We start from the raw sequence: 24,244 nt of genomic DNA, 5'->3' as shown, positions 1-24,244 counted from the left end.
CCTCCGCAATTACCTACCCACGATGATGGTGTCCCTACATTGGCAGGGGGAGAATGATAGTATTGGACTCTCGTAGGGTTTTTGTTCTATCTGTTTACAAATAAGTATGTATGCTAAACAGAGGCAGGGGCAAGTATCCACAAGCCAGCTGCAAAAACTCAACCATTTTTGTGGTGTTCTCTCCAGCCTTCAGTGTAGCATATGGGTCATGTAACGAATAGCTGCTTGCCCTTCAGAGCTATTGAACAAGTATCTTCTAAAGCAGTGGTTCCAAAACTGCAGGTCTGGACTCTCTGGTGGGTCGCAACCTGAATTTTGGTAGGTCCCATAGCAGCCAAGCAGAGCTTCCAATGAAAACACAGGTGATGGAAGGATCAGATAACTAACTGCCTCAAGGCTTTTCAGAAATCAGATAGCTGCTCTCTAAACAGCTCCTGCAGTTTACAAGCATTTGTAAATATAGGGAGATAAATGTTGGAGCATCTTTTTTCTGGTTATTATTATGTGTAAATGAATAACCATATTTCTTTCTGGATTTTTTTAAAGTCTCATAAACCTAGGTGGGTTCCGATAGAGTGTGATTTTAAAAAGTGTGTCTCGGTGCTAAAACGTTTAGGAACCAGTGTTCTAAAGACATTAGTGGCCAGTAAAGTACTGTGTATTTGGCCAATAAGTTAAATGTGACTCTAGAGCAACCATTTTCAACCACTGTGCCATGGCACACTGGTATGCCACGAATGGTATGGCACACCCCAGGTGTGCCACGGGTGTTTGGTGGTGGGTCATTTATTGATAGGACCATTGGGGGATATGAGCCCCCCACCAACAGCATGGTGTGCCTTGTCAATTGTCCAAAAACTGATGGTGTGCCTTGACAATTTTAGTACCTTGTCAGTGTACCATGAGACGAAAAAGTTTGAAAATCACTGGTCTAGGGAAAAGAATAATCTCCCCATCTGATGTTTTGCACAAGCAATTAGGGTGAAGCTAACAGAAACGAATCATAAGGGTTTGTAAAGAAGTATTTTAAATGTGCAAAAGTAGAATGACAGAGTCCTGGCCTGGCTGCCTCAGTGTTGTGGGATGTGGGGGAACAAGCTAAGGACTGAAGAGCCCAGCAGTGAGGCAGGCAAAGAATCTTTGCATGCACTAAGGTCACTCAGTCAGGTAGCTCCAGGGAAATGAATGCCACAACTAAGAAATGCAACGCTCAGAACTAATGAAACCCAGCAGGGCTAACTTGATTCCCCCAGATATCCTCGCTTAAACGGCTGCCGGGAGAACAACTTAGAAGCAGAAAGGATGACAAAGACGTATCCTAGGGGATTATGCCAGCTAGCCCAAAGCTGACCCTGCACGAGAGAAGATATGAAATAAAAGAAAACCATTTTATGATCCCGCCAATTAACTAAAAGGAGAACATGTCACCCATGCTGCGCTGGTTTTTTTGAACCTTGGAAAGCCAAATACTGTTGCTGTTGCTCCCTGTTCACTGTATGACACACACACAAGCATTGTATGCAGGTCTGGTGGTGTTCATTTTCTTCTGTAATAATGCCCCACATGCCTGTGAGCCTGTCCACCTTCTTCTGAACCACTTTACCAACAGCTGAGGTGAGGGAGGTGATAGACTGTTTTGGAGGAATCTGTAGCTTTTCACCTTTACATGCAGTGTCCCCTTCAGAAATACACAGAAGAGTATCGCTGTCTTTGTGACATCAACAATCCCTACATCAATTCCCCTGCTCCTCTCAGATCTATTTGCATGCCCAGCAACCAACACACCAGACATTGAAGAAAGGTTCAAAGACTACAGTTTTTAACGTACTTGGCAACGAGTGGTCTCACACTTATTCAGCAACAATTCATCCTTGTGACCTTGTTTCTACACTGGTTCCCACTGTTTGGTAGGCTTTTCACTAGTAATATTCACTTTTGTTAGGGCCCTTGGTATCCAAGGGGATTATTGGTATCCAAGGGTTAGGGGACACCCCTTGATACCAAAATCTGTGAATAATGGAATCTTTCCTGGGAGTAAGGCCCACTGAACACAATGGGGCTTATTTCTGGGTAGACATCTATAGATTTGTGGTGTAAGTTTACTTCGCACGCAGGTTATTCGACACTCAACTGGTGGAGTATAGCAGGAAAGAGACAATGTGGAGAAAATGTGTGATTATTCCACATTATACACTTCTGTAGTAAGTAGCCCAAGAGATAAATTACAATCCAGGTGGCTCAAGAAAATGGACTGGGTCAGATGCTGCAAACAAACACAGGATGCCTGGTGGCAAACACAACAGTTGCACAATGAGCGGAGCAGCTTCTACTCCTGCTGTTACCATATTAACTTGTTGCTCAATAAAAGTAGTGTCAGGCTGGCCCTTCTGAATAGAGTGGTCCTGACACCTGTTTATGCTAACTCCTTACCTTTGTCTTCCAGACTGTGTTTGCTCTTTTGTAATTCAGTTGTTAGAATACATAAACGTGAGAAAGGAAATGGGGAAAGAAAATTGTCTTGTTAGGCATGTATGAAAGTAGAAACGGTTTTTTAATATCTCACCACAGCTCTGCTGCTGCAAGTGCTTTGAATAAATGTAGAGCGATACATTATTCTGGAAATGCAGTTCTAGGGAAAGGCAAATGAAATGGACATTAACCAGCATGAGATATGAGATTCACAGGCTGAGATACCAAACTCCTGTTCCTTATGTGTGCTGTAGCTGCTCTTGCTGGATTCCTAGCTTTCATTCACTTTCCATGGGTAAAAATAGCAGCTTGTCTTTCACAGACAGGAACCTAATTAATTTGCCTGTAAAATAGAGGAACTGCTCTCCCCACCCCACCGGCTCACACCAGTGTAACAGCTTTGTTTTAAACCAGATGCATGATCAGTCCAACATCAACACTGTGAACTCAAACATATTTGAAAACATATTGCCCAAAAAACCCTGAGGATTTTAATTTCTTGAAGGAACTGGGAATTCTTTGTTTGAGGTTTCTGGTTCTTAAACCAGTAGTTCACACACATTTTCGACTGGTGACAACCTTGACCAACTAGCCATTCGCCATGGCTCGTATAGCCATTAGCCATTCAAATTATACATTGTATAGGAAGGCTGGTTTTTCGGCGAGGATTCTACAGCTCCCCTGGTGGTTTCCACAGCTCCCAGGGGAGCCACAGCTCACATTATGGGAACCATTGCCTTAGACCTTTTCCCAGGCTCCACTGGTTGGGAGCTATTGCAGTTCAATTGGTTTGAAAGTGGTTTCATATGTGTAGCGTGGACCTATGCTAAATAACTAAAAATGGATATCGTGAAACTCCTCCATTTGTAGTGCATGGGCCCATCTCTCTTGCCTAAATTTTTCACTTTCCCTGTCTCTCAATTTATTCTTGAATGTCAACTTCAGACCTTCTTGAATCTTTCCCCATGATTTTACTGTTTGTTCTCAAAATACTCTCTGCCCTGGGTGCCCCCTGGTTAGGGTGGAAGGCGGGGTATAATCTTTCATATAAATATATAAAAATCTAAAATGGTAGCTATGTTGACTGTCAGTGCTGTTAGACTCACTTGTGGAGGAATATCTGCTTATAACAGTTGACTGAACGGAAGGCTTTAGGACACTGGCCTGAAAAGTGGTCCACAAGGTCTTGGGGAAAAAATCACCTTTGATCACTTGTAATCACCATGCAAGCAGACTCCCACAGACCACCAAAGAGGGCAGAGAATGGACTGCCCACATACACTACCATTGAAGTGTCAGCTGTGGCTGTGGGCAGGCCATTCTCTGTCCTCTCTGATAGACCGTGGGAGAGTGCTTGGGAGACTGACCGCCAGAGAGGTGGTCTCCACACCAGAGAGACCAGACTCTCCACAGTGACTTGTGGTCCACGACAATTCCAATTTTTGCCTAAGTGGTCCACAGGCTCCTAAAGGTTGGGAACCACTTCTTTAGGAGGTCTGGTGCTTGAATTTCTCTCTTTTTCCTTTCACTGTTCTCTTGAGTCCTTGTCCTTTAGGGACACGTCCATTTGCTCTGTGTAGAGGGACTGTTCTAATTTCACTCCCTAGAAAGCAAAGCATTACTACGGAGGCGCATAAGCTTCCTCCACCAGTCTTGTGCAGGAAATACAGGGAGGAGGAAACTCCCTGTGGCATTTTGCTGGGCCTGCTGTGATGTGGCATGTCAAATGCTTTTATGCCTCAAAGATATCTGCTTTTCCTAATTGCTCGGACAGAGACGCTGACTGTGAGCTCCAGAACTGGGTCATGCTTAAAATAAGTACAACTTGCATTATCTCATCATGAGGAACAGAACATGTGGTCACTCTCCTCTGTCAACTTCTTTGCCCTGTCGCCATCATCTTTCAGATTAGCAGAGCACCAACAGATTATCTAATCAATCTCTGCCCATCTTTCTCTTTGTCTGTCCATCTGTCCATTTGTGCATCCATCCATCAGTGTTCAGGCTTTGGGCATCATCCCGTATCTATGTTTCTCATGCACTGTACCAGATCACTGTTTGTATTGAACAGCAGTGACCTTTAGTGAGATCATGGGGTTGTCCTGATTCAGCCTCAGTTTCTCCAGTAACTGTACAAATGTAATAGAAAGAGGACAGAATCCTTATGGAAGGAGAAATAAACCTTTTTGCTCTATTAGTTAATCTCTAATGGTGGACCCTAGTCTCATACTAGTCAGTGGAGTGGGGAAACAGACTAGATCACACACTTCCATCTAACCAATTTCACATAACCCTCTGATCCAGTGTTTCTCAGACTCTCGGTCTGGACCCACAAGGTGGGTCGTGAGCCAATTTCAGGTGGCCCCACCCATTTCAATATGTATTATTAGATTTGATGCTACCATGGTAGGAGACTGCATTTGGGGAAGTTTTACAGATCTGTACTTTTAACAGGCTTCTTTTTATATGATTGTGCGTGGGGCTTTCTCCTGGGTAAGTGTGGATCGGATTGGAGCCTATGGGGTGTTTGGGGAATTTTTTTTAAACAGGCGACTGCTTGGGAGGTTTAGAAGGGTTCTTCTTTATTTTAAATTTTTTTTAACTTATACTTTTTGTAAACTTTTAATTTACATAAGGTTTGATTTGATTCCATCATATGGGGGTGTTAAAATGTTTCCTGCGTGATGATGTCACTTCCAACCATGACATCACTTCCAGGTGAATGACTTCACTTCTGGTGGGTCCCGACAGATTATTAAAAGTGTGTCCTGATGCTAAAAGGTTTGAGAACCACTGTTAAGGCAGCAATTTTCAACCTTTTTCATCTCATGGCGCATTGAAAAACACTAAAATTTTCAAGGCACACCAGTTGTGTTTTGACAATTGACAAGACACACCACATTGCCAGTCACATCCCCCAGTGGTCCTACTAATATATAACTATACTCCATACTCCTGCAGTGCACCTTTAGGCCATTCGTGGCACTCTAAGGGAGACCAAAAAAAAAAAAAGATTCTGGGATAATGGCCCTAAAATTGATTACAATAGGACTGTGGCAGAAACTAGAAATGTTGATGTGTCAGTACTGTGTTCCATAGTTGTCAACACTTTCTCCTGAGACATTATAAAAAAATCAACCTTTGAAATTTGAAACCATAATTTTGCAGCAGTGAAACAATAAATATCATTGGGGATTTCCCTTTAAGTGAATAATTTTTCATAAATGCCAGACAAAATGCATTCATGCTTCTGATGAGGACCAGTTGTTTATTCAACAGTTTCAGTCTAGGAGAGATCACAATTTGCAGTCTGTAGATGTTAATGACTCTTAATTAGACTTCATTTGTTGAAGATTGGACTTATGCTGCAAGGGTTATGTGTGAGTTGTGAGTGGTGGATTCTTTTTCTGTTACTATTAAAAAGTATATAGTTGTTTTCTCTTCGTAATCATGGGTCATGTTAATCAGGGCTGTGTTGACTGGTTGCTGTATATTTAGATGTACTATCCAATTAGCCCCTGTTTCAGTCATCACATGCAGTTTGTAGAGGTACACTGCATTTACAGCAGAGCTGGTCATGTTTCAGGAGATTATTTTCAGCATTTTTTGTTGGGGGGGGTAAAGCTTGAAGCCCCATGGAAAACTACAAAATTGATTTTACCATATGGCTTCCTTTGAGTCTCTGAAAGGCTATCATCATTTTTATTATTGTTAATATTTCAATCTTTTCCTTCCACAAAATTGCACAGAATGGTTTATGGAGCAGTTGTAAGTGAAATTATGGGTCCTTGTTCAAAAGTCATACAAATTTAAAAAGACACAAAGAAGACACCATCCACTGAAAATTAATTAATTAATTCCCCACCTTTCTCCCACATTCAAGGGCACTCAAGGTGGCTCACAGAATGAAAACCTATACTTATTAAAAACACTAAAACAGAAATAGACCCCAGGATCATGCAAATCTATTAAAATTATCTCGTTAAAAATGCCAACCAGTAATGCCAATCAAATGCCTTCCTAAATGAAAAGGTCTTGAAGCCCCACTGAAAGGTCTCCAGAGCGGGAGCTGTTCTTAAGTCCTGGGGGAGGGAATTCCACAAAGAAGGAACCACCACTAAAAAGGTCCCTTTTCAAATTTTTTATGCTGGAATAAATCAGGACAGTTGCTCTGCTAAATGTGAGAGAACCACAACTCTTCCCTGCCGAGTTACTTGGGGTTACTTGCAGAGAGGTTGTGGACTTCCTACGTTCCGTGATGCTTCTTTATATTTCATCAACAGCAGTGAGTTGAGTGGCCACAATTACTTTCCCTGCACATTGTGTTCTTGGAGCTTTAATGGCAGACGTCGCCCAATTGTGGAGATGCAGTAAAGAACAGTGTAAATCTAATGAGATTGTAAAACTACCATCCTTTTGAAGCCCCCCTCCTCCTCCAGTGTCCTGCTTTGACAGCCCAGACAAAGTGGTATTGATGCCTGTCTGTCTAGATTAATCCCACTCAGTTTACTCTTTGTGGTTGGCCTAATATCTTGTGGTATTTTCTGTCTGATGCACGTTTGGGGGAGGGTGGGCTGCTTAATTCTTTTTTCCATTCTTAAACAAAATTCTCTTAAGCCAAGCTATCTGGGCCTTCAGCTCCAATTTGGACTTAGAAACATCTGAAGCATCTCATCTTGTTTACGATTTGAACCACAGTTTGTTGCAAATGCTTCCCTCCTGCTGATTTGATCTTTATTAAGAAAGAATGTTATTGCCTCGTGTCCATTCATTTTTCAGCCATGTGTAAAAGCCAAGCCGTTGCATGGGAATAGATTTTAATAGCTGGGGCCATGGGACAGCCAGAGATACAGAGAAGGGGGAAGGTCTGCAAGTGAGAACAGGTCTTCATGGTTACCAAAAAGAATGTTAGCCTCTGTGCTTAGGAAAACCATCTAGCTGCCTCTTGGGCTAATTTATATTGCTTCCCTTCAACAGCCCTTTTGCTAATGTATGCCATATGTTAAATACCTTTCTGCTTTGTGATTTGTGAATCCATCGCAACCCCCTTTTCTTCTTGTAACCTAGAAATTTGGCACAGCTGAGACAGATTTATGCACCCCTCTTAAAATAAATCTAAGAACCAACCTTTTTGGTCATAACAAAGCATTCCAGGACTCAGCAGGGCTCGAGCCCATATTCCCAGAGACTTCATTCTGTAAACACACAGGGTTCATGAAGATGTGCTACCTTTCACTGTGTGTGTGTGTGAATATGAAGCATGCATAGTTTTTTGTGGAAATGCGTGTGAAGAGTGGAGAAAATTTTGGGGAATCTATCGGTGACAGTGATGAAACAGTGATGAAAGGCTGTAGCCAGAGAAGTGAAGATAGTACATTAGAGTCATCCTTGCAGTCTCCTTGTCTCTTTCAACCTGGAAGTTATCTCTGGCTATAAATGTAATACATTACCCAGTTTCAAGCATATTCATGGAGATTGTGTGAGTATAATAGATATTGGCCATAATCGACACAAAGTAAAGCAATTTTAAGGCCTGTTGATTTTAGTGGTATAGTTAAGTACACAGTTAAATGTTTCCCATTGAAATTGTATCCATTATTTTCTGAATATCATACTTATCATTGTCAGAATAAATGATACGTAGCCCAAGTTTAGCTTTGTGTGCACAAGGCTAGTTTGAAAACTAAACTTGTGTTTGTTAATTCAGTTTGTGATCCCAGGCTTGCAAGACTGTTCAAAACAGAGACAGAATTTTTGTATATTTGACTCGGTTAAAATTTACTGCTAGCGTCATGGTAGCTGCTACTACCATGAGAAATTCCATAGTTATTTTTTAAATATCCATAGTTAGATCCCATAGTTATTGTTTGAATACAGGAACAATGGGTATAGCCAAAGGTTATATGTATATATGGTGCCTTTAAAAAGGGAGGAATTGCTACAGGAGATGCACCCATAGAAATGCGCTGCAATTTTAAGATCATTTTTTATTTGCTAAAAAACATTTTTTATTTAAGAGAGTGTGTTGCCTCAAACTCTGGAAGGTTCTGGATTTTAAGATTGTTTTCAAAAGCAGCAAGTAGGTCTTTTAATTCACAGCAACTCTGTTTTTCCCCCCTTCTGAAGCAATATCCCTCCTCCTTTATTACACTGTGTGCTTAGTCTGCTACTGAAACTGGGAAAATAACACTGAAAATGTTGCATCTGTATGCATTCCAAGTTTATAAACACCTCCCTAAGGGCCCAGTACTATCCAACCTACCATTGCCGTTGCAACCTACCAAGTGCCATTGCAGCCCCAAGTTAAGGAACAAATGTTCCCTTACCTTGAGAAGCCCTCCGTGATTGGCCCTCTATCATAGGATGCAGTGCACACTCTGTTGGCACTGTTGCATCAGTGCTGGGAAGTTGGATAGGTTTGGGCCCTTAGTTAACCTATTGTTGAAAATTCAAAGAGATTTGTAGAGGACATTAATTCTACTTTCTGCGGTAGCGTGCCAAACACAGATGACTGTGTTGCCTACATCGGTTTGTGTGTGGGTGGGTGACTTCTGAGTTTTATTTAGGAGAGATGTTGTGTGTGTGTGTGTAGGGGCACACAATCTGTGGTGTCCATGTTGTTGAAAAAGGAAACTAATACTGAATCAAGGCTTCTTGAATGTGGGAAGGGCTGCATGTGCAACAGGCATCACCTGATTCCTGCCGAGGGAAATGAGTTGTGCTGCACATTCCCAAACCGTAGAATGATGTGGGGCAGCTTGTCCTAGACTGTGCCACTTTGCACTGCAGGTGAGGGATCTCGTATTAATACTCTTTCCAATATTGAAATAAAAACTCACTGTAAACAGATAACTACTCATTTATTCATTTGTTTAATCATTTCTCATGTTTTTCTACCGTCCTTCCTCCGAGAAACTCAGGGTGGTGTACATGGTTCCTCCCTTCCTTTTGTCCTCACAACAACCCTGTGAGGTAGGCTAGTCTGAGAGTGACTGGCCCAAGGTCATCCAGGAAGCTTCATGGCTGAGCAGGTATTTGAATCTGGATCATCCAACACCAGAAACACAAAACTAGCATATCAGGAAGAAATGTTTTAGGCTAGCTGTCTTGCCAATGCGCTAGTCTTTTTTGTGTGTACAGGGAAGTGATTGTGTGGTGTGAAATAGACAAGCATAAGATTTATCACCTACAGCCTGAAGCGAGGTCATATTTAGGGAACTTCATCTGATCATCCTGCTACGATGAGGCTCGTAAACATTTGAGTTCCAGTTGATTTTGAAAGAGACAGAGCTGCATTTTAAAGTTTGAAGCCTGATGAATGAGATCAATTACTGTGAAACAGCCAAATTAAATCAGTGTTGTTTTACAGCTCAGTAATTTTCAAACTGTTTTCCAGGGAACCCACCAGTTCCTCAGAAACTTATGAGGGTTTTCCCAGAGCAATGAGCAGTGGCAGCCCTGAAAGACAGGTTCCCCACCACTACCAAGTTTTGGATAATTGTGAGGGGCGCATTCAGTTTATGGAAAAGATTGGTGAGGCTCAACAGTTGGGTGAGCATCTGATAATATTTCCCAGAATTCCTTTTAATCTGCCACTTTTCAAGGAGATGTGGACAGTCTTTGTGGAAGGCATAAAATGTAGACACCCCCTTGTATGTCTGTGTCTGTACAGGAATAGCTTGACTTTCATCCACTTGATTTTCATCACTTTGCTCTTTCAACAGTTTTCAATTATAACCACATTTCAAATTTTGTTCACATGCTTTCCCCTTTTGTCCGATTTCATCCAACCTTTCACAACATTAGTCAATGTTCTATGTTTTATTTCTGTTTATTTGGGTTTTGCATGTATTTGGATGTGTTATATAATGTTTCGCCTGCCAAAATACATTTGCAGGCTGAATAAGGTGTTTCTTTGACATTCGTCCATTTTTTACTTTCATCCATGCTCTGGTCCCAAACCAGACAAAAGTGCAAGGTATTGCTGTAAACTATAAGTATTTAATACAACCTTTTGCTTTTTCCTCTATATTAAACTATATTTTTCCTCCACCTTCACAATAATTTTCATTAACTCTCCCTCCTATTCTTTTGCTTTTCCTGTTCATTAAAGCTGACTGCTGTTCCTTTTAGCACGCAACGATGCAGGCTGTCATCTGGAACCACTGATTTGTGTATATTGTCATTTTTCAATTATTCCCTAAGCTGCTGTTTATCACTAATGGTCTTTATTCTGCCTCAATTTCTCCCTAGTCGCCTTCATTTCTGTGTTTATTTTTCACACCAGAGATGGGTTTTGAACAAGAAGTTCAATATCTTCATGTACAGTTGCCATTAATTTCATCCATCCTCCTCCTGTATCAACCTTTCCTGTTTCTCCCTGGTGCTACTTATTCCCATGAGACATCTCAGTTGTACCCATTTGGCAGTGATTTAAGGTTTCACTTTGTTGCCATTTTTTCCTTGAACTCCCTAACCAGGTCCTGGTTAGGGAGAGTGACAAGACCATTGCATCTTGGACAGCTGTGTTCTGGTCAAGTGTATCCCAGAACTGGACATTTGCATCCATTCTTTTTCCCCCCAGACATTTGTGTTCCAATACATGTATATTTATATTAGATGTACTTTTTTATTTTTGAAACATAAAGGTAGGGTTCAGGTTCGTGTTAGGGCTGGAATCAGAGGCTTAAGATATATAGCATGGGGTTTGTTGGCCAGTTATAGTGGGATGCAAATGACCAGGGCACACAAAAAAAACCAGACATGTGTGCCCAGGGATGTCAAAGACCAGGATGTATTTGACCAGCTCACGATTGTCCAGGACGCAAATGCCCTGGTACCCAATATTGTTTATTTTCCTGACCTATATGGCACTCTGCAGTAGCAGTGGCACATAAAACTGATGGCTGAGCTAGGATTTGGTGTAAGACCATATTTTCTCTTTTTCTTTGGTGTTAAGATCTATTGCTGTCCTCCAAGCTGGTCCAGAAGCTGGTCCAGAATCCACCACAGTCCTGCTGTGCTCAGCCCTGGGTGACACTGGAGAGCCTAACAGGGATTATGGAGAGGAGAGCAGAGTTGAGCCTGAGCCTCTGTGTTCTGCCACTGAGCCACCAGAGGCGGTACCACCTCCCAAGTCCATTTTGGTTATCATATTAAAACCCAAGGAGCTTCTGGGCCACATTGTCATTTTAGAAAGTTAGCACACCCACCATTTATGTTGCCAGTGAACGCTGTGAAGAGGAAACATTGACTGCATGTATACTGTGAGAGCATGACGCAAGAGCCCAGACCCACAGCTCAGTCCTGAGCTTCCCAGCCCTCAAGGCTTCAGCAGTGCAGAAATGGCTATTGCTGCATCTGATGGGGCTGGGAAGCCGTGCTAGGGCTACTTGGGGTAAGGGTGCATCAGCGACCAGGCAGCCCCGAAAGGTCTCCTCGGATCTGTGCCTGCAACTGAATGGGCACAGATTCAAGGAGACCTGTGTCGGATCTCCCAGCCTGGGGGGGGGGGTAGGATGTGGCAGCAGGGCCCTCTCCCCACCCTGGAACTCCTGTCTCCTCGCACTGACTTACTCCTCCACTGCCTGGCGCTCTCCTAGAGCACCAGGTGGCATCTAACTAGCCTCCGACCAGCACTGGTCCAGCATGGACTTGTGCTGAGCCAACTCCAGCTCTGGACCAGCACTGATTGCTGCAGGCGTGCCTTACGGCACGTTTGCAGTAGCGCATGCTGGTGGTGGGCTGGCGTGAGCTCTTCAGGATTGGGCTCCCAATTATAGCAACTCCCTATGACTTGAATAATATTTTAAATGGCAACTATTCATCTGACTGTGAAAACATGGAGTAAGTATCCTGTGGGCTCCTTCACTTGCACCGTGATCTGTGAAGCAGCCCTCATAACCGTAGCATTTGGCAGCGCTGAAAAGTGAAGCATCAAGTTCAGTGAATTCATGTAAGAATATCTCAGGTTCTTCTGCACTTCATACAACTGTATAAGTCGCCTTAGTGGATGGTGGACAGAGATGTTCTAGATGGGGCTGAACTCAGAGAGTGCATGTTTTTGAATGTTTTCAGTAGTATTAAAAAATGCTATTTTCAGTGGTTGGTTTTAAAAGGAGATAAAGTGTTTGCATCATCAAACATTGTCACGCTGTACAAGAACAAAGGCGGCAGGGGTGACTGCAACAACTACCGCGGCATCTCTCAGCGCTGCAGGAAAGCTGTTTGCCCAGGTTGCACTAAAGAGGCTTCAGGTACTTGCAGAGAGCGTCTATCCAGAATCGCAGTGTGGATTCTGAGCCAACAGGTCCACCACTGATATGGTATTCTCCCTTAGACAACTGCAGGAGAAATGCAGGGAACAGCAATAGCCACTCTTTACAGCCTTCATAGATCTCACAAAGGCTTTCGACCTGGTCAACAGGGACGGCCTCTTCGAGATTCTCCCCAAGATTGGATGTCCACTCAGACTCCTCAGCATCATCAGGTCTTTCTATGAGGACATGAAGGGCACTGTTGTCTTTGATGGCTCCGCAACAGACCCCTTTGACATCCGAAGCAGAATGAAGCAGGGCTGTGTTCTTGCGCCAACCTTGTTTGGGATTTTCTTTGCTGTCCTGCTGAAGCATGCCTTTGGAACTGCAACAGAAGTCATCTATCTCCGGACCAGATCAGACGGAAAGCTCTTCAACCTCTCCAGACTAAGAGCAAAGTTCAGCTGAAATGTCTGCGTGACTTCCTCTTTGCCGACGATGCAGCTGTCACAACCCACTCTGCCAAAGATCTCCAGCAGCTCATGGGTCGTTTTAGCAAGGCCTGCCAAGATTTTGGACTGACAATCAGCCTGAAGAAAACGCACGTCATGGTTCAGGATGTGGACTCACCTCCCTGCATTACAATCTCTGCGCATGAACTGGAGGTTGTCCATGACTTTGTGTACCTTGGCTCAACCATCTCCGACATTCTTTCTCTTGATACTGAGCTAAACAAGCACATCGGTAAAGCAGCTACCACGTTTTCCAGACTCACAAAGAGAGTCTGGTCCAACAAGAAGCTGACGGAACATACCAAGATCCAGGTCTACAGAGCTTGCGTCCTGAGTACACTTCTGTACTGCAGCAAGTCATGGACTCTTCGCTCACAACAGGAGAGGAAACTGAATGCTTTCCACATGCACTGCCTCTGACGCATCCTCGGCATCACCTGGCAGGACAAAGTTCCAAACAACACAGTCCTGGAACGAGCTGGAATCCCTAGCATGTATGCACTGCTGAAACCAGAGACACCTACGTTGGCTCGGTCATGTCGTGAGAATGGACGATGGCCGGATCCCAAAGGATCTCCACTATGGAGAACTCATGAAGGGAAAGCACCCTACAGGTAGACCTCAGCTGCGATACAAGGATATCTGCAAGAGGGATCTGAAGGCCTTAGGAATGGACCTCAACAGGTGGGAAACCTTGGCCTCTGAGCGTCCCACTTGGAGGCAGGCTGTGCAGCATGGCGTCTTCCAGTTTGAAGAGACACTTGGCCAGCAGACTGAGGCAAAAAGGCAAAGAAGGAAGGCCCATAGCCAGGGAGACAGACCAGGGACAGACTACACTTGCTCCCAGTGTGGAAGGGATTGTCACTCCCGAATCGGCCTTTTCAACCACACTAGATGCTGTCCCAGAACCACTTTTCAGAGCGCGATACCAGAGTATTCCGAGACTGAAGGATGCCAATGATGATGAAAATGTTTGCTTATTCAGAGAACTTGATAGCTTGCAGTGATAACAAAGTGAAGTGTTTTTTTTCCTTCTGTCTCAGAGCATGACCTTGCAAGAGAAAATGATACATTTGTAGTGAATATGGTGAAGGTGCTTCCAAACCTGCCTTGTGGGGCTATATCTGTCTTCCTTTTCAGTGGCTGGCATTAAGAAAGAGTGGCAGGACAAAAATTTGTGCACCTGCTTGCTTTTAAGTATAAATGGATTAACAATAGAAGCAGCAGCACAATGAAACATCAACCCAAAAGGGCTATTCCTCCCCTTTTTTTCCTTTCAGTAGCATGTGGGGAAGGGAGCTAAGGATTCCTAGAACTGATTTGAAATCAGTTGGGTTTACTACAACTTTTACACTACAGCTCCACAATTCAATTAACCCGTCTTAAGCAAACTCTTTTAGTAACTTTAAATTAAATATTTCAGAATAAGGATGGTGACCTCTGTGGTGACAGTTGTTAACAAAGAAGCTTTAAAAAAAAAAATCAGGTTTGAAATGAAACTTTTTGACCAAGCCACAGAAAACATCTGTCTGAAGATATCATGTGGCTTCTTCATTATTTTTTTCTAAGCACAGATCCAAGCTTTGTTGTCACAACAGATCCTTGTCAGTTGTAAGTACCCTAGAACCTGACATGATGTTTTAAGGTTTGATTTGCCGTGCATGACACAGTTGGATGGTTTTAACATACAATTGCATTCTTTTACTTCGGCTATCACATCCCTTCAGAAAATTTAGGAGCAATCTGGTTTGAAGGGTGTTCTGCCCTAAATACATTTAAACCAACTCTGTGTAATATTGCTTAGTGGGTTTTAGCCCAGTTAACTTTGCATTAAATGAGAATCTTGAAAAACAAAGATTTTTGAACAATTTGTGTGTGTGAACTGTTAATTTTCTGTTTTAGGGCAGTGGTTTCCAAACATTTTAGCACCAGGGCCCATTTTTTTCTAAATTACTCTCTATTGGGACCCACCTAGTTTTATCAGACTTTTAAAAAAGGAGATCTATAAAGAAATAATATTTTATTTTATAAGTAATAATAACCAGAAAAATACCCTCAAACATTCATCTCCCTACGAACTGCAGGAACCAAACTCTTTGCAGGGTAATTAGCAGCTACAGTATCTGATTTTTGAATAGCTTCAGGGCTTGAGGCAATTAGTCATCTGATCTTTCCATCACCCTTTGGCAACCTACTAAAAATCAGGTCACTACCCACCAGTGGGTCCTGACCCACAGTTTGGGGAACCACTGTTTTAGAGTACTGCAGTACAGTTACAGCCCTGATGTGTTAAAACAAGGGTGCCAAACCTCCAGCATTTTTGGGGCAACACTGTTCTTTGGAGAGTACAGTTGTAACTCCTTATCCATGGGTGTTTGGTTCCGGACCTCTGCCCTCATGGATACCAGGGTTGCTTTTTTAAAAGGAAGGGGAAATAAAGAAAAAGGCTAAAATAGCTCTGCCTACCCTTGTGCAATGAAACAGCTGTGTTTGGAGGGCTCCAGGCAGTCTTCCAAGTCGTCCAGAACCATGGATAACTGAAACCGGGAATGCCTGTACTCCAGGGGCTTGAGTTGTATTGTGCAGGACAAAACCGAGCCCTTCACAGTTAGTGAGCTTGCCTCCATTGTAAAGATGGTGCCATCATGTAGTAAGTCTGTGACAGTTCTGAGCATCTGCATTCAGGGCATCACTGGCCATATAATATTTTTATTTTCCTTAGGAGTGAAACCGTGAAGTAAGGTTTTACTACACTGATTAAAATTTGCCCTAGCTGAAAGGCCAAGCCAAATTGCTTCAGAGACCACAGTTCCTCACAGATAGACAGTCAGTTGGTCATCCCTGGTTTAAGCTCTTCCATGATTCAGCCATCCCAGAAAATCAACAGCCTGTCTCTGTTTTGCCATTCTTGGTCAGGGTGCTCTAGCGGGTGGGTGGCGTCCCAACCCCAGGTTTCCCTGGCTGATAGGATTGATCCTTTTCAACTTGAATTCCAAGTCTGTTTTGGAACTGTGACTGCCCTTGGTTGCCCCGCTGGATGACCTTTATAGTTGTCTCTCAGAATTTGCTATCAGTTCCAGGAGCCCTGGTGGATACTGATTTCCACAGTCCAATCCTTGGGGGGGGGGGGCTGTCAGCAAACTGAAAGTGCCTATCAAATTCCTTTTGGGAGGCCTTCTGAGACACAAGGAGGCCATGCATGACCTCCCTGCTCCTCAAAATGCCTCCCAGATGTCTTCTGGCTGTCCAGAAGGAACTTCTGGCTGTGTCCAGGAGGTCTTTGAGGCCCTTCAGATGTAGGCTTGGCGTCTGCATTCAGTCAGTGTGGGTGCTGAACCCCTGGATAAGGAGGGCCAATTGTACTGGGAACCGGAGAGAGGTTGAGTATGTCTCTCTTGGTTTGGCTCAGCTTCTCAGCAGATTTCAGCATCCTTGACCAACTGTGGTATCCTCCTGACCTGTCTGTCTGGAATAGGACATGGGGGCATTGTTTTGTAGCAGCTTCCGTCCTACCTGGAGGGCAGGATCTGGAAGCTGGTACTGAAGGACTATGGTTTGATCCCCTTCATCATTGGCTTGTGTTTTTTTAACATATGAGTAAAAACTGTTGGGAAAGGATGCCTGGCATTTTGATATTGTGTTTTTATGATGTTGTTTGTTTTTGTAAACCACTCCAGGAAATAGTATATGCACTTTTTAAAAATTGAAATGAAGTAGTTTTCCGTAGCCATGATTCAAAAAGCAGTATGGGGAGTGGAATCTATTTCGTTTAAAATCAGAGAGAAAGATTTTAAAAGAAGCAACATGTGTATTTTGGCCTGCTGCGTTGTTCTGAAAGATGTTAATTCTGCTCATATGAATGCAAGCCCCAGCGAATGCCCACATGTTAGCAGCACTGCACTGAGTCTGGGCTGCTGGCCAAGTAGGTGTGTTTGTTCCTTCTCCTTCTCTTTGGGTCCTGCTGCCAGAAAGGAAGAAGGGTGGCCTCAGATTTGCGCGTTCCCCTGAGGAATGGGGTGCTGTATGCAAGGTGGTAAATTTGCTGCTGCTTAAGACCTGTGGATAGAAAACAAAACCATTTTTGAAAGCTGCATCCACAAGAAACTGTTCCTGCTTTGCTCTTTCCTCCTGTTTCCTTTCACATGTGCACATGGAATCTTAAATCTGAGCCAATCTGTCAGCAAGCTCCAGTGGGTCACACAGGAGAAGTAGAGAAGTCTGACAACAGACAGGGAAGCTTCCAGAAGAGGCAGAGGGGCTGTGGGTCTCCATTTGTCATGTAAAGCTTTTTTTTTTTTTTTGCACTAGGGGCGCTCCTTTTTTAAATATATCTCTCTATATTTTGCACCAATACTTCATACCAGATGTTCCCAAACCCTTTAGTAACGAGAATTAGCATATATGTGGTATGGAAATGCAAGGGGAAAGTGGGGCAGCATAGATGAGTTCCGTGACCAGTGGCTTAGAGGCACTTCTTACTTGCCAGTGATGACCACTGGATGATTTAACCACAAGTTGAAAAGACCTTCAATGTTAAAGACCGTACAACTGCACTAAGCGGCCTTTTCCACTGCTCCTGCTTATATTAGGTCTGTTCTCTAATAATTTCTGGCTCGCAGAACATCTCTAACGGAGTGAAAGTTTCCTGTAAATGGGGCAACATTGGGACCTGTTTGAGAAATAAATAAAACCTAGAATTAATGTTAAGTCTTGGAGAAGAACCTTTAATGGAAAATAAACCTTGTATCTTGGCTTTTCATTTCATCCTCATAAGCAAAATCAAATTGTGGCTTCAGTTGGAACCAAAACCCTTATTCTTGAGATGATCTTGCAGATGTTTGAAGAAGAAGCCTTCTCAATGCTACTTCGAAGAAGCCTTCTCAATGCTACTTCATTCAGGGATGCCCTAGGAAAAACAGGACTAGCTTTTTCTTAGGTTGCTTTCGGTGTGTTTGTATTTATTACACTTCTATCCTGTACTTCCTTTGAAACGTTCAGAATGAACAAATGAGTGTCACAGGCAGTCTCCCATCTCGACAGTGACCGGTCTAAGATCTGCAACAACTTCACATATCCTCAGACCAGACCATCCTTTCAGTCCTACTATGATTCTGTGTTAATTCATAGCCAGATGGGGGCTCTCGCTCAGCTGCCTCGGGGATGTGTCTGAAACACAACCAAGGTTTTTTCTTTCCGTCTTTTGGCTTCAGTAACTCATCAGGGAGAACATGCAGCATGTTGATTTTTCAGACGAAAAAGTCAATTACACCCAACCCCACTTCTTTGTTCTCCAGGGTGCCTGCAAGGAGCAAATTGTTTCATTTTCCTCTGTAAATGAGAGGCAGGCATTTTAGAGACTACCACTGGCTTTCTGAAACAGGCATTGCCCAGCACTTTGTGTGAATAACATTTGCTTCATTTCACCATAATGGCAATGTAGTTCAATTATTTGACAATTAAAAGGAAGAAAGGCATTTTTTCCCCTTACATTTCAATGAATAGTTTTTTTCAAATCAATTTCTGCCAGTTGGTTGAGAGGGGTATTTTTTTGACATGACAACTCTGTCCCATAATAAAAATACTCTCTGTGCAAAACCCTGTAGCTCAGATCTTCAACTTGAGCAGGTTTTAGATAAAATCTTATTGCACTGTACCCTGATGCAAAGATAGTGAATGACTTTGTGCATTATATATAGATTACATTCTCTGTTTTCCTTGTAAACACACTAAATGATTGACAGCCCAATCCGAACCAGGGCCACACTGTATCCTGAGCTGGTTAGGAGCAGGTTGGAGGTCTACTTGGAGTAAAGGGGCATTTGTCCCCTTACCCTGTGTAAAGCTCCAGCCTACCCCAAGGGGCTTCTTGGATCTGTGCTAGCTAAATAGCCTCCACAGGTCCAAGAAGCCTGTGTTGGGGGGAAAGGCTTGGGAAGGGAGCATAGGATATGGTGTAAGCCTGCTGTGCTGTTCACATCCCCTACCAGGCCTGTTCCAGCCCCTGTTCTTCTCCCACCCAGAAACATCCTCCTCCACCTCTATTCCGTCCTCTCCCCTTCCCTGTGTGGCACGGGGCAGCACCTATCTGCTCCAGCGGCTGCAGGTCTGGATCTGACACCAGTGAGATGGCACAGGTTTTCCTGCCTGCACAGCTTACTCCCAAGTCATTGCAGGCATGCTTAATGGCACATTTGCAACACTAAGCCGATGCAGCAACCGCTACACCAGCAGAGTGCAAGGTTACGATTGCACTCTGAAACCGGTACCTTACATGCTGGCAGAACCAATCATTGAAATGACAGCAAAAGAACAAGAAGAAGGCCTGCAAGGATAAAGACCTCATTTGCCGTGCAAGCTCCCCATCCTCTCACTCCTTCCCTGCCACTCAAAGGACTGCTTTCAAATGGGAACAGGAAGTGACGGCATGGTGTTAGTCCTCCCTTTTGTTCTGTCTCTATGGCCCTTGCTTCCTCTGGAGCTCAGTGATGCAAAGTATTTTGTTCAATGGAAAGCAAACATGATTCCGAGAAACAGAGGTCAAGAAATTTTAATTACAAATTGAAAACACAATGCAAGATGCTGCTGATGTTCCTGATGAGCTATTTGTATGGCTTGTATGAAAAAAGGTCATTGCTCATGGCTTTTGTCTAGTGAGTGATCACCAATCAGCTTATCCAGGCTGCAGCTTTTAATACTTAGGTTTCTCCAGACTAGATATCGGACCTTCCTATTCTTGGCTTTCTGTCCACAAGGATGTGGCTGCTGTCCTGGGCTACACGGTTACACCTGAGCTCCTGCTGCACATTCTCAGGTTTCAAGTAACACCATCATAATTGAACACTACTGGTTTTACAGTGTCATGCAGATTCTGAAATGGCATTTATTAACCCATTTTTGCCCAGCGCACAGATGTACACATTTGGTCCCTGTTGAGTATATGTAATGTTGGGCAGAAATTTAACCTGCCTCTTCCCTTCCTGGCAACAGTCTTTGCGTCTGGCCATTGACTTGAGTTTCGATCTATGTGAAATGGCGCTTGTTAAGTATTTGTTTTCATTTCTGTGTCTCATGTTCCTTATCCTTTTGTGTCTCCTTTGGTAGACTGTTTGTCATTGGTGGACCCTTGGTGGTGATTGTTAATTGTATAAAAGCACATTAGCACATTACTATTGTTAAGAATATGTCTGAATGGTAATAGAAAATAACACAGGCCTACAAAATTGACGGTCAGAAAGGTTTTTCCCAAACTTTATGGTGGTTTGATATGAATTTGGGATGCAGATTCCAAAAATGGCATCCGTTTTGCCCTATCACATCTAGTTTTGGTGATCTAGTATAGCCTCATTAGTGAATGGTTCAAGCAGCTCCCTCATGAGGAAGCCTACACCATGGCTTCCTCATGAGGAATCTGCTTGAACCATTCACTAAAGAGGCTATGCCGTGTCTCCAAAACTAGACATGATAGGGTAAAACGGATTCCATTTTTTGAATCAGTACCCCAAATATACCCAGGAATTGGTGTAATGTTTGAGGAAGCAAAATGTGTGTTGGCCTGTGTAATCAGTGGTGTAGCTAGAGGGCGTGCAAAGCACTAAGTTTTGCAGGCACCTGAACACCATGGAATTGGCTCCTCTGCTTTGGAGCCATTCCAGGCAGTGGGAGCAAAACAGGCATTTGCCTCTGTTTTGCTCCACCACCCGGAATGGCTCCGAAGAAGAGGGGCCACTTGCAAGAAACATTCAGGCACCTGCCAGACTTATACTTTGTGCCCCCTCCAGCTACGCCACTGGCAGTAATACAGGCTTGTAAATTGCAACTCTGCTAATTGCCTGTGGGGTGCAAGAATTAATTCCATTTGGCCACATAGGGAAGCTCACCAACGTTTGGGCTCTTTTTCTCCTTTTAGTCTACCAACGACAGATAGATGTGGCGAGTGAGAATGTTTTCGAGATAGTGATAAATGTGTCAGTGGCAATAAGACTGTTTAGGCAAAAATATGTAACTGCATTTGCCTGTGCTGCATGAGAAGACCCTGCTAATTGTGTGTAGCTTGGCTCATATCAAGTGAAGACTGCTGTAGTGAATACCCTACAATTGTTTGGGGGGTGGGGGGTTTGAAATTATATTTTATATTTTAAAACACAAAAATTTTGAAGCATGGAAAAAAAATAGACGCAAATCTACATATGTGCTCAGGTAAAGCTTAGACACGTGTTTCCCTGAACAATGAAACGGATTAGACCCAAAGCTGCTTTTCATATCTTCTTTGGTTATGTGTTTTTAAATTATCTGCCCTGTTCTTCGGTCATTTGAGGGTCACAAAGCTCCTTACAAAGAAATACAATAAAATCCAAGCACAATCCATTAAAAACTAGGAACTAGGAATGAGGAGGAGAATCTGCAATATGGAAGAAGAAAGAGACCTGTTGCCACTATAGCAGTGGTATAAGACAAAGTGCAGAGCACTGAGTTTTGCAGGGAACGTCACCACAGCATGCAAGCAGCCTCTCCCCCTCTCCTTCAGAGCCATTCTGCGTGGGGGAGCAAAACGGAAGGATTTGCCTCTTCTTTGGGTCTTTGGCATTTGCCTCTACTGCACTCCCGCTTCCCAGAATGGCTCCGAAGGGGAGGGGCCACTTGCATGCCATGGTGAGGCTCCCTGCAAAACTTAGTGCTTTGTAGCCCCTCTAGCTATGCCACTGCACTACAGTCATTCCATACAGCAGGTCCCCACTTAAAGATGTCGATAGATTTGTGGAAGCAGCAAATTTAAGGGAAAGAACTTGTAAGGAAACGAATTTTACCATAGCCTAATTGGTATATATGTACAAGAGTTATACTCCTAGTCACAAACATCACCAAACCTCTAAAGACCAAAATCCACTTCCAGTATTAAGCATTGAATTAAATGTGAGCTTTCCAGACTGGAGAAACCCACGCAGGCATGGGGAGAAGGTGCAAATGCCACACAGTCAGAAATGGACTCCCCCACGCGCACACAACAACCTCAGAATGAAACGATTTAAAACAACTTTAAGTGAGGACTTGCTGTATAGCCATAAAATTACCGATGTTAGAACAGAGATGGTGCTGTGGTAGTGCTAAAACGGAGAGCCACTCATGTTGCTCCAAAGGGATAATAGCCTAAAAACAGCTTTACAAACTCTTTGCAGCCCATCAGCCTCACTCAGGGAAGCGGATAAGGTTTTGAGCCAGCAGCACTGAAAAGGACAGTTAACTTTGCACAGCTGCAAGCAAAGCTCAGGATGACTGCGGGAAGTACAGTAATCTGGGAGAAGGACCAGTAGGGCTTAGTTTCACAATTGTATGTCTCCTTGGGGACATTGAGTCAGTAACTAAAATGGCTTGCAGCCAGTGCTGGCTCAATCTCATCTATTGTTCTCCACCCCCCTCCTCTTTATCTCCCAAGGAAAGGGCTATCCTTTTCTTATCTGATGCAGCGTATTTTAAAGGAGATGTGCTACTTGCTGTGTACATCTAGACATGTAGATTCTTGGTCACCACCCAGTTCCTGCTGATCTTATGAGCCAGGAAGGAAATCCAGTTGTAAGTCAAAAGGTGTTTTGTTACAAAACTGCAGATGGCACAAAACAGGAAGCAAAAGAGGGGAAAACGGGGGTGGGGGAGGAGGGGAGCCCTGACACACCATATCTGTAGCTTGCCTGGCCTAAAGGATGACCTCATGCATCTTGAGCAGTCAGGCTCTCCCACTCTGCAGAAATTAATGAGCAAGTGTTTGCATTTATCTGGCTTATTAAAGATCCCAGAGGAAAGCAAGGTGCTCAGCAGCAGCTGTCCCTACTTCTTAGGTGCTGTAGTTAGTGGTTAGGAGATTGAACGGCAATCACGGATGCTGAGCTACAGGAAGTCCCTCACCCCTTCAGATCGCGCCTCATATCATGGATTTATTTGTAGGCAGAGATTAGATTACTTTAGATTTCTAGATTACTTTAGACAAACCACTTTCTCTCAGCCTCAGCTCCTTTCATCTGCACTGTAGGTACAGCGGGCCATCCTTATCTGCTGGATCCTTATCTGCTGGATTTTAGTATCCGCAGGTGCCATGCCCACTGCTGGAGGGCCTCAGATGTGCTTCCAGACATGATTGGAAGTCACTTCAGGATTTGGTATCGGTGGGGGGTCCTGGAACAAATCCCCTGTGGAGACTGAGGGCCCACTGTATAGTCATACTGACCTACTTTACAGGGTTGTTGGCTAACTGAGAATGTATATGAATGTATTTGGGAACTCTAAATGCAATATAAGCACAAAGGAGAAAGAAGAGAACAATTCGTGCTCATGTAACTGCTGAATGACAGAATGATCCTATGCACTTTCTTTTAGACGTAGAGTTCAGATGGGCTGACTGCAAGGAGATCAATGCATTTTCTTATTTTTAAGTCAGTCTCTTAGGCTATGAACACTCTAAAGCTGCTTTTATATGTTTCAAGGCATGTTCCAAAACATCAAGTCACGTTTTACTAACTGACCTGTCCATGCATGGTTGTGGTAGTTATTTGCTGTCTTTGAAAAGTGTTTGCAAATCTTATCTTGCCTGGTTGTTCAGAGCCACTTCATACAAACCACAGACAACCTGGTAAAGGGCTCTTTGCAGATGTTCTCTAAATAACTAGATAAACAAGTACAATTTAGGGAGGCCAATAAAGCTGGCCTGAAAGTGTGCCCCTGAGTGTGAAGTTTAAACTTCCAGTAAGTTTACTGGGGAAAAAATAGCATTTGTCCATGTGCTGTACACAATTCTAGACCCAGAAAATCACCGCTGGCCTATGGAGGCTGTAATCCATGGAGTCAGAGTTCAGAGTTAGACATTGCTCCCTCCATACAACTGCATCCCCAGGATTACTGGTCAATTAAAGGCTTCTGCTTATCCACCTCTTATATAAAACTAAATGGAAGAGGGCACTCTACTAGCAAGTGTTTTAACTTGAGCTTGTGCAGAATTAATGCCTGTGCTAAGATATGTTC

At 43.4% G+C, this 24,244-nt stretch overlaps 1 protein-coding gene across 1 annotated transcript in view; it reads left to right on the top strand.

Moving 5' to 3' along the window:
- The window catches only part of FRMD4A (FERM domain containing 4A), a 370,337-nt gene that overhangs the window by 253,794 nt on the left and 92,299 nt on the right, over positions 1 to 24,244 (top strand). The window lies entirely within an intron of this gene.

Source organism: Tiliqua scincoides, chromosome 7 (genome assembly GCF_035046505.1).
Source record: "Tiliqua scincoides isolate rTilSci1 chromosome 7, rTilSci1.hap2, whole genome shotgun sequence".
NCBI lineage: Eukaryota > Metazoa > Chordata > Lepidosauria > Squamata > Scincidae > Tiliqua > Tiliqua scincoides.
Note: the sequence above shows the minus strand (reverse complement) of the source record. Positions and strands in the feature narration are given on the sequence as shown.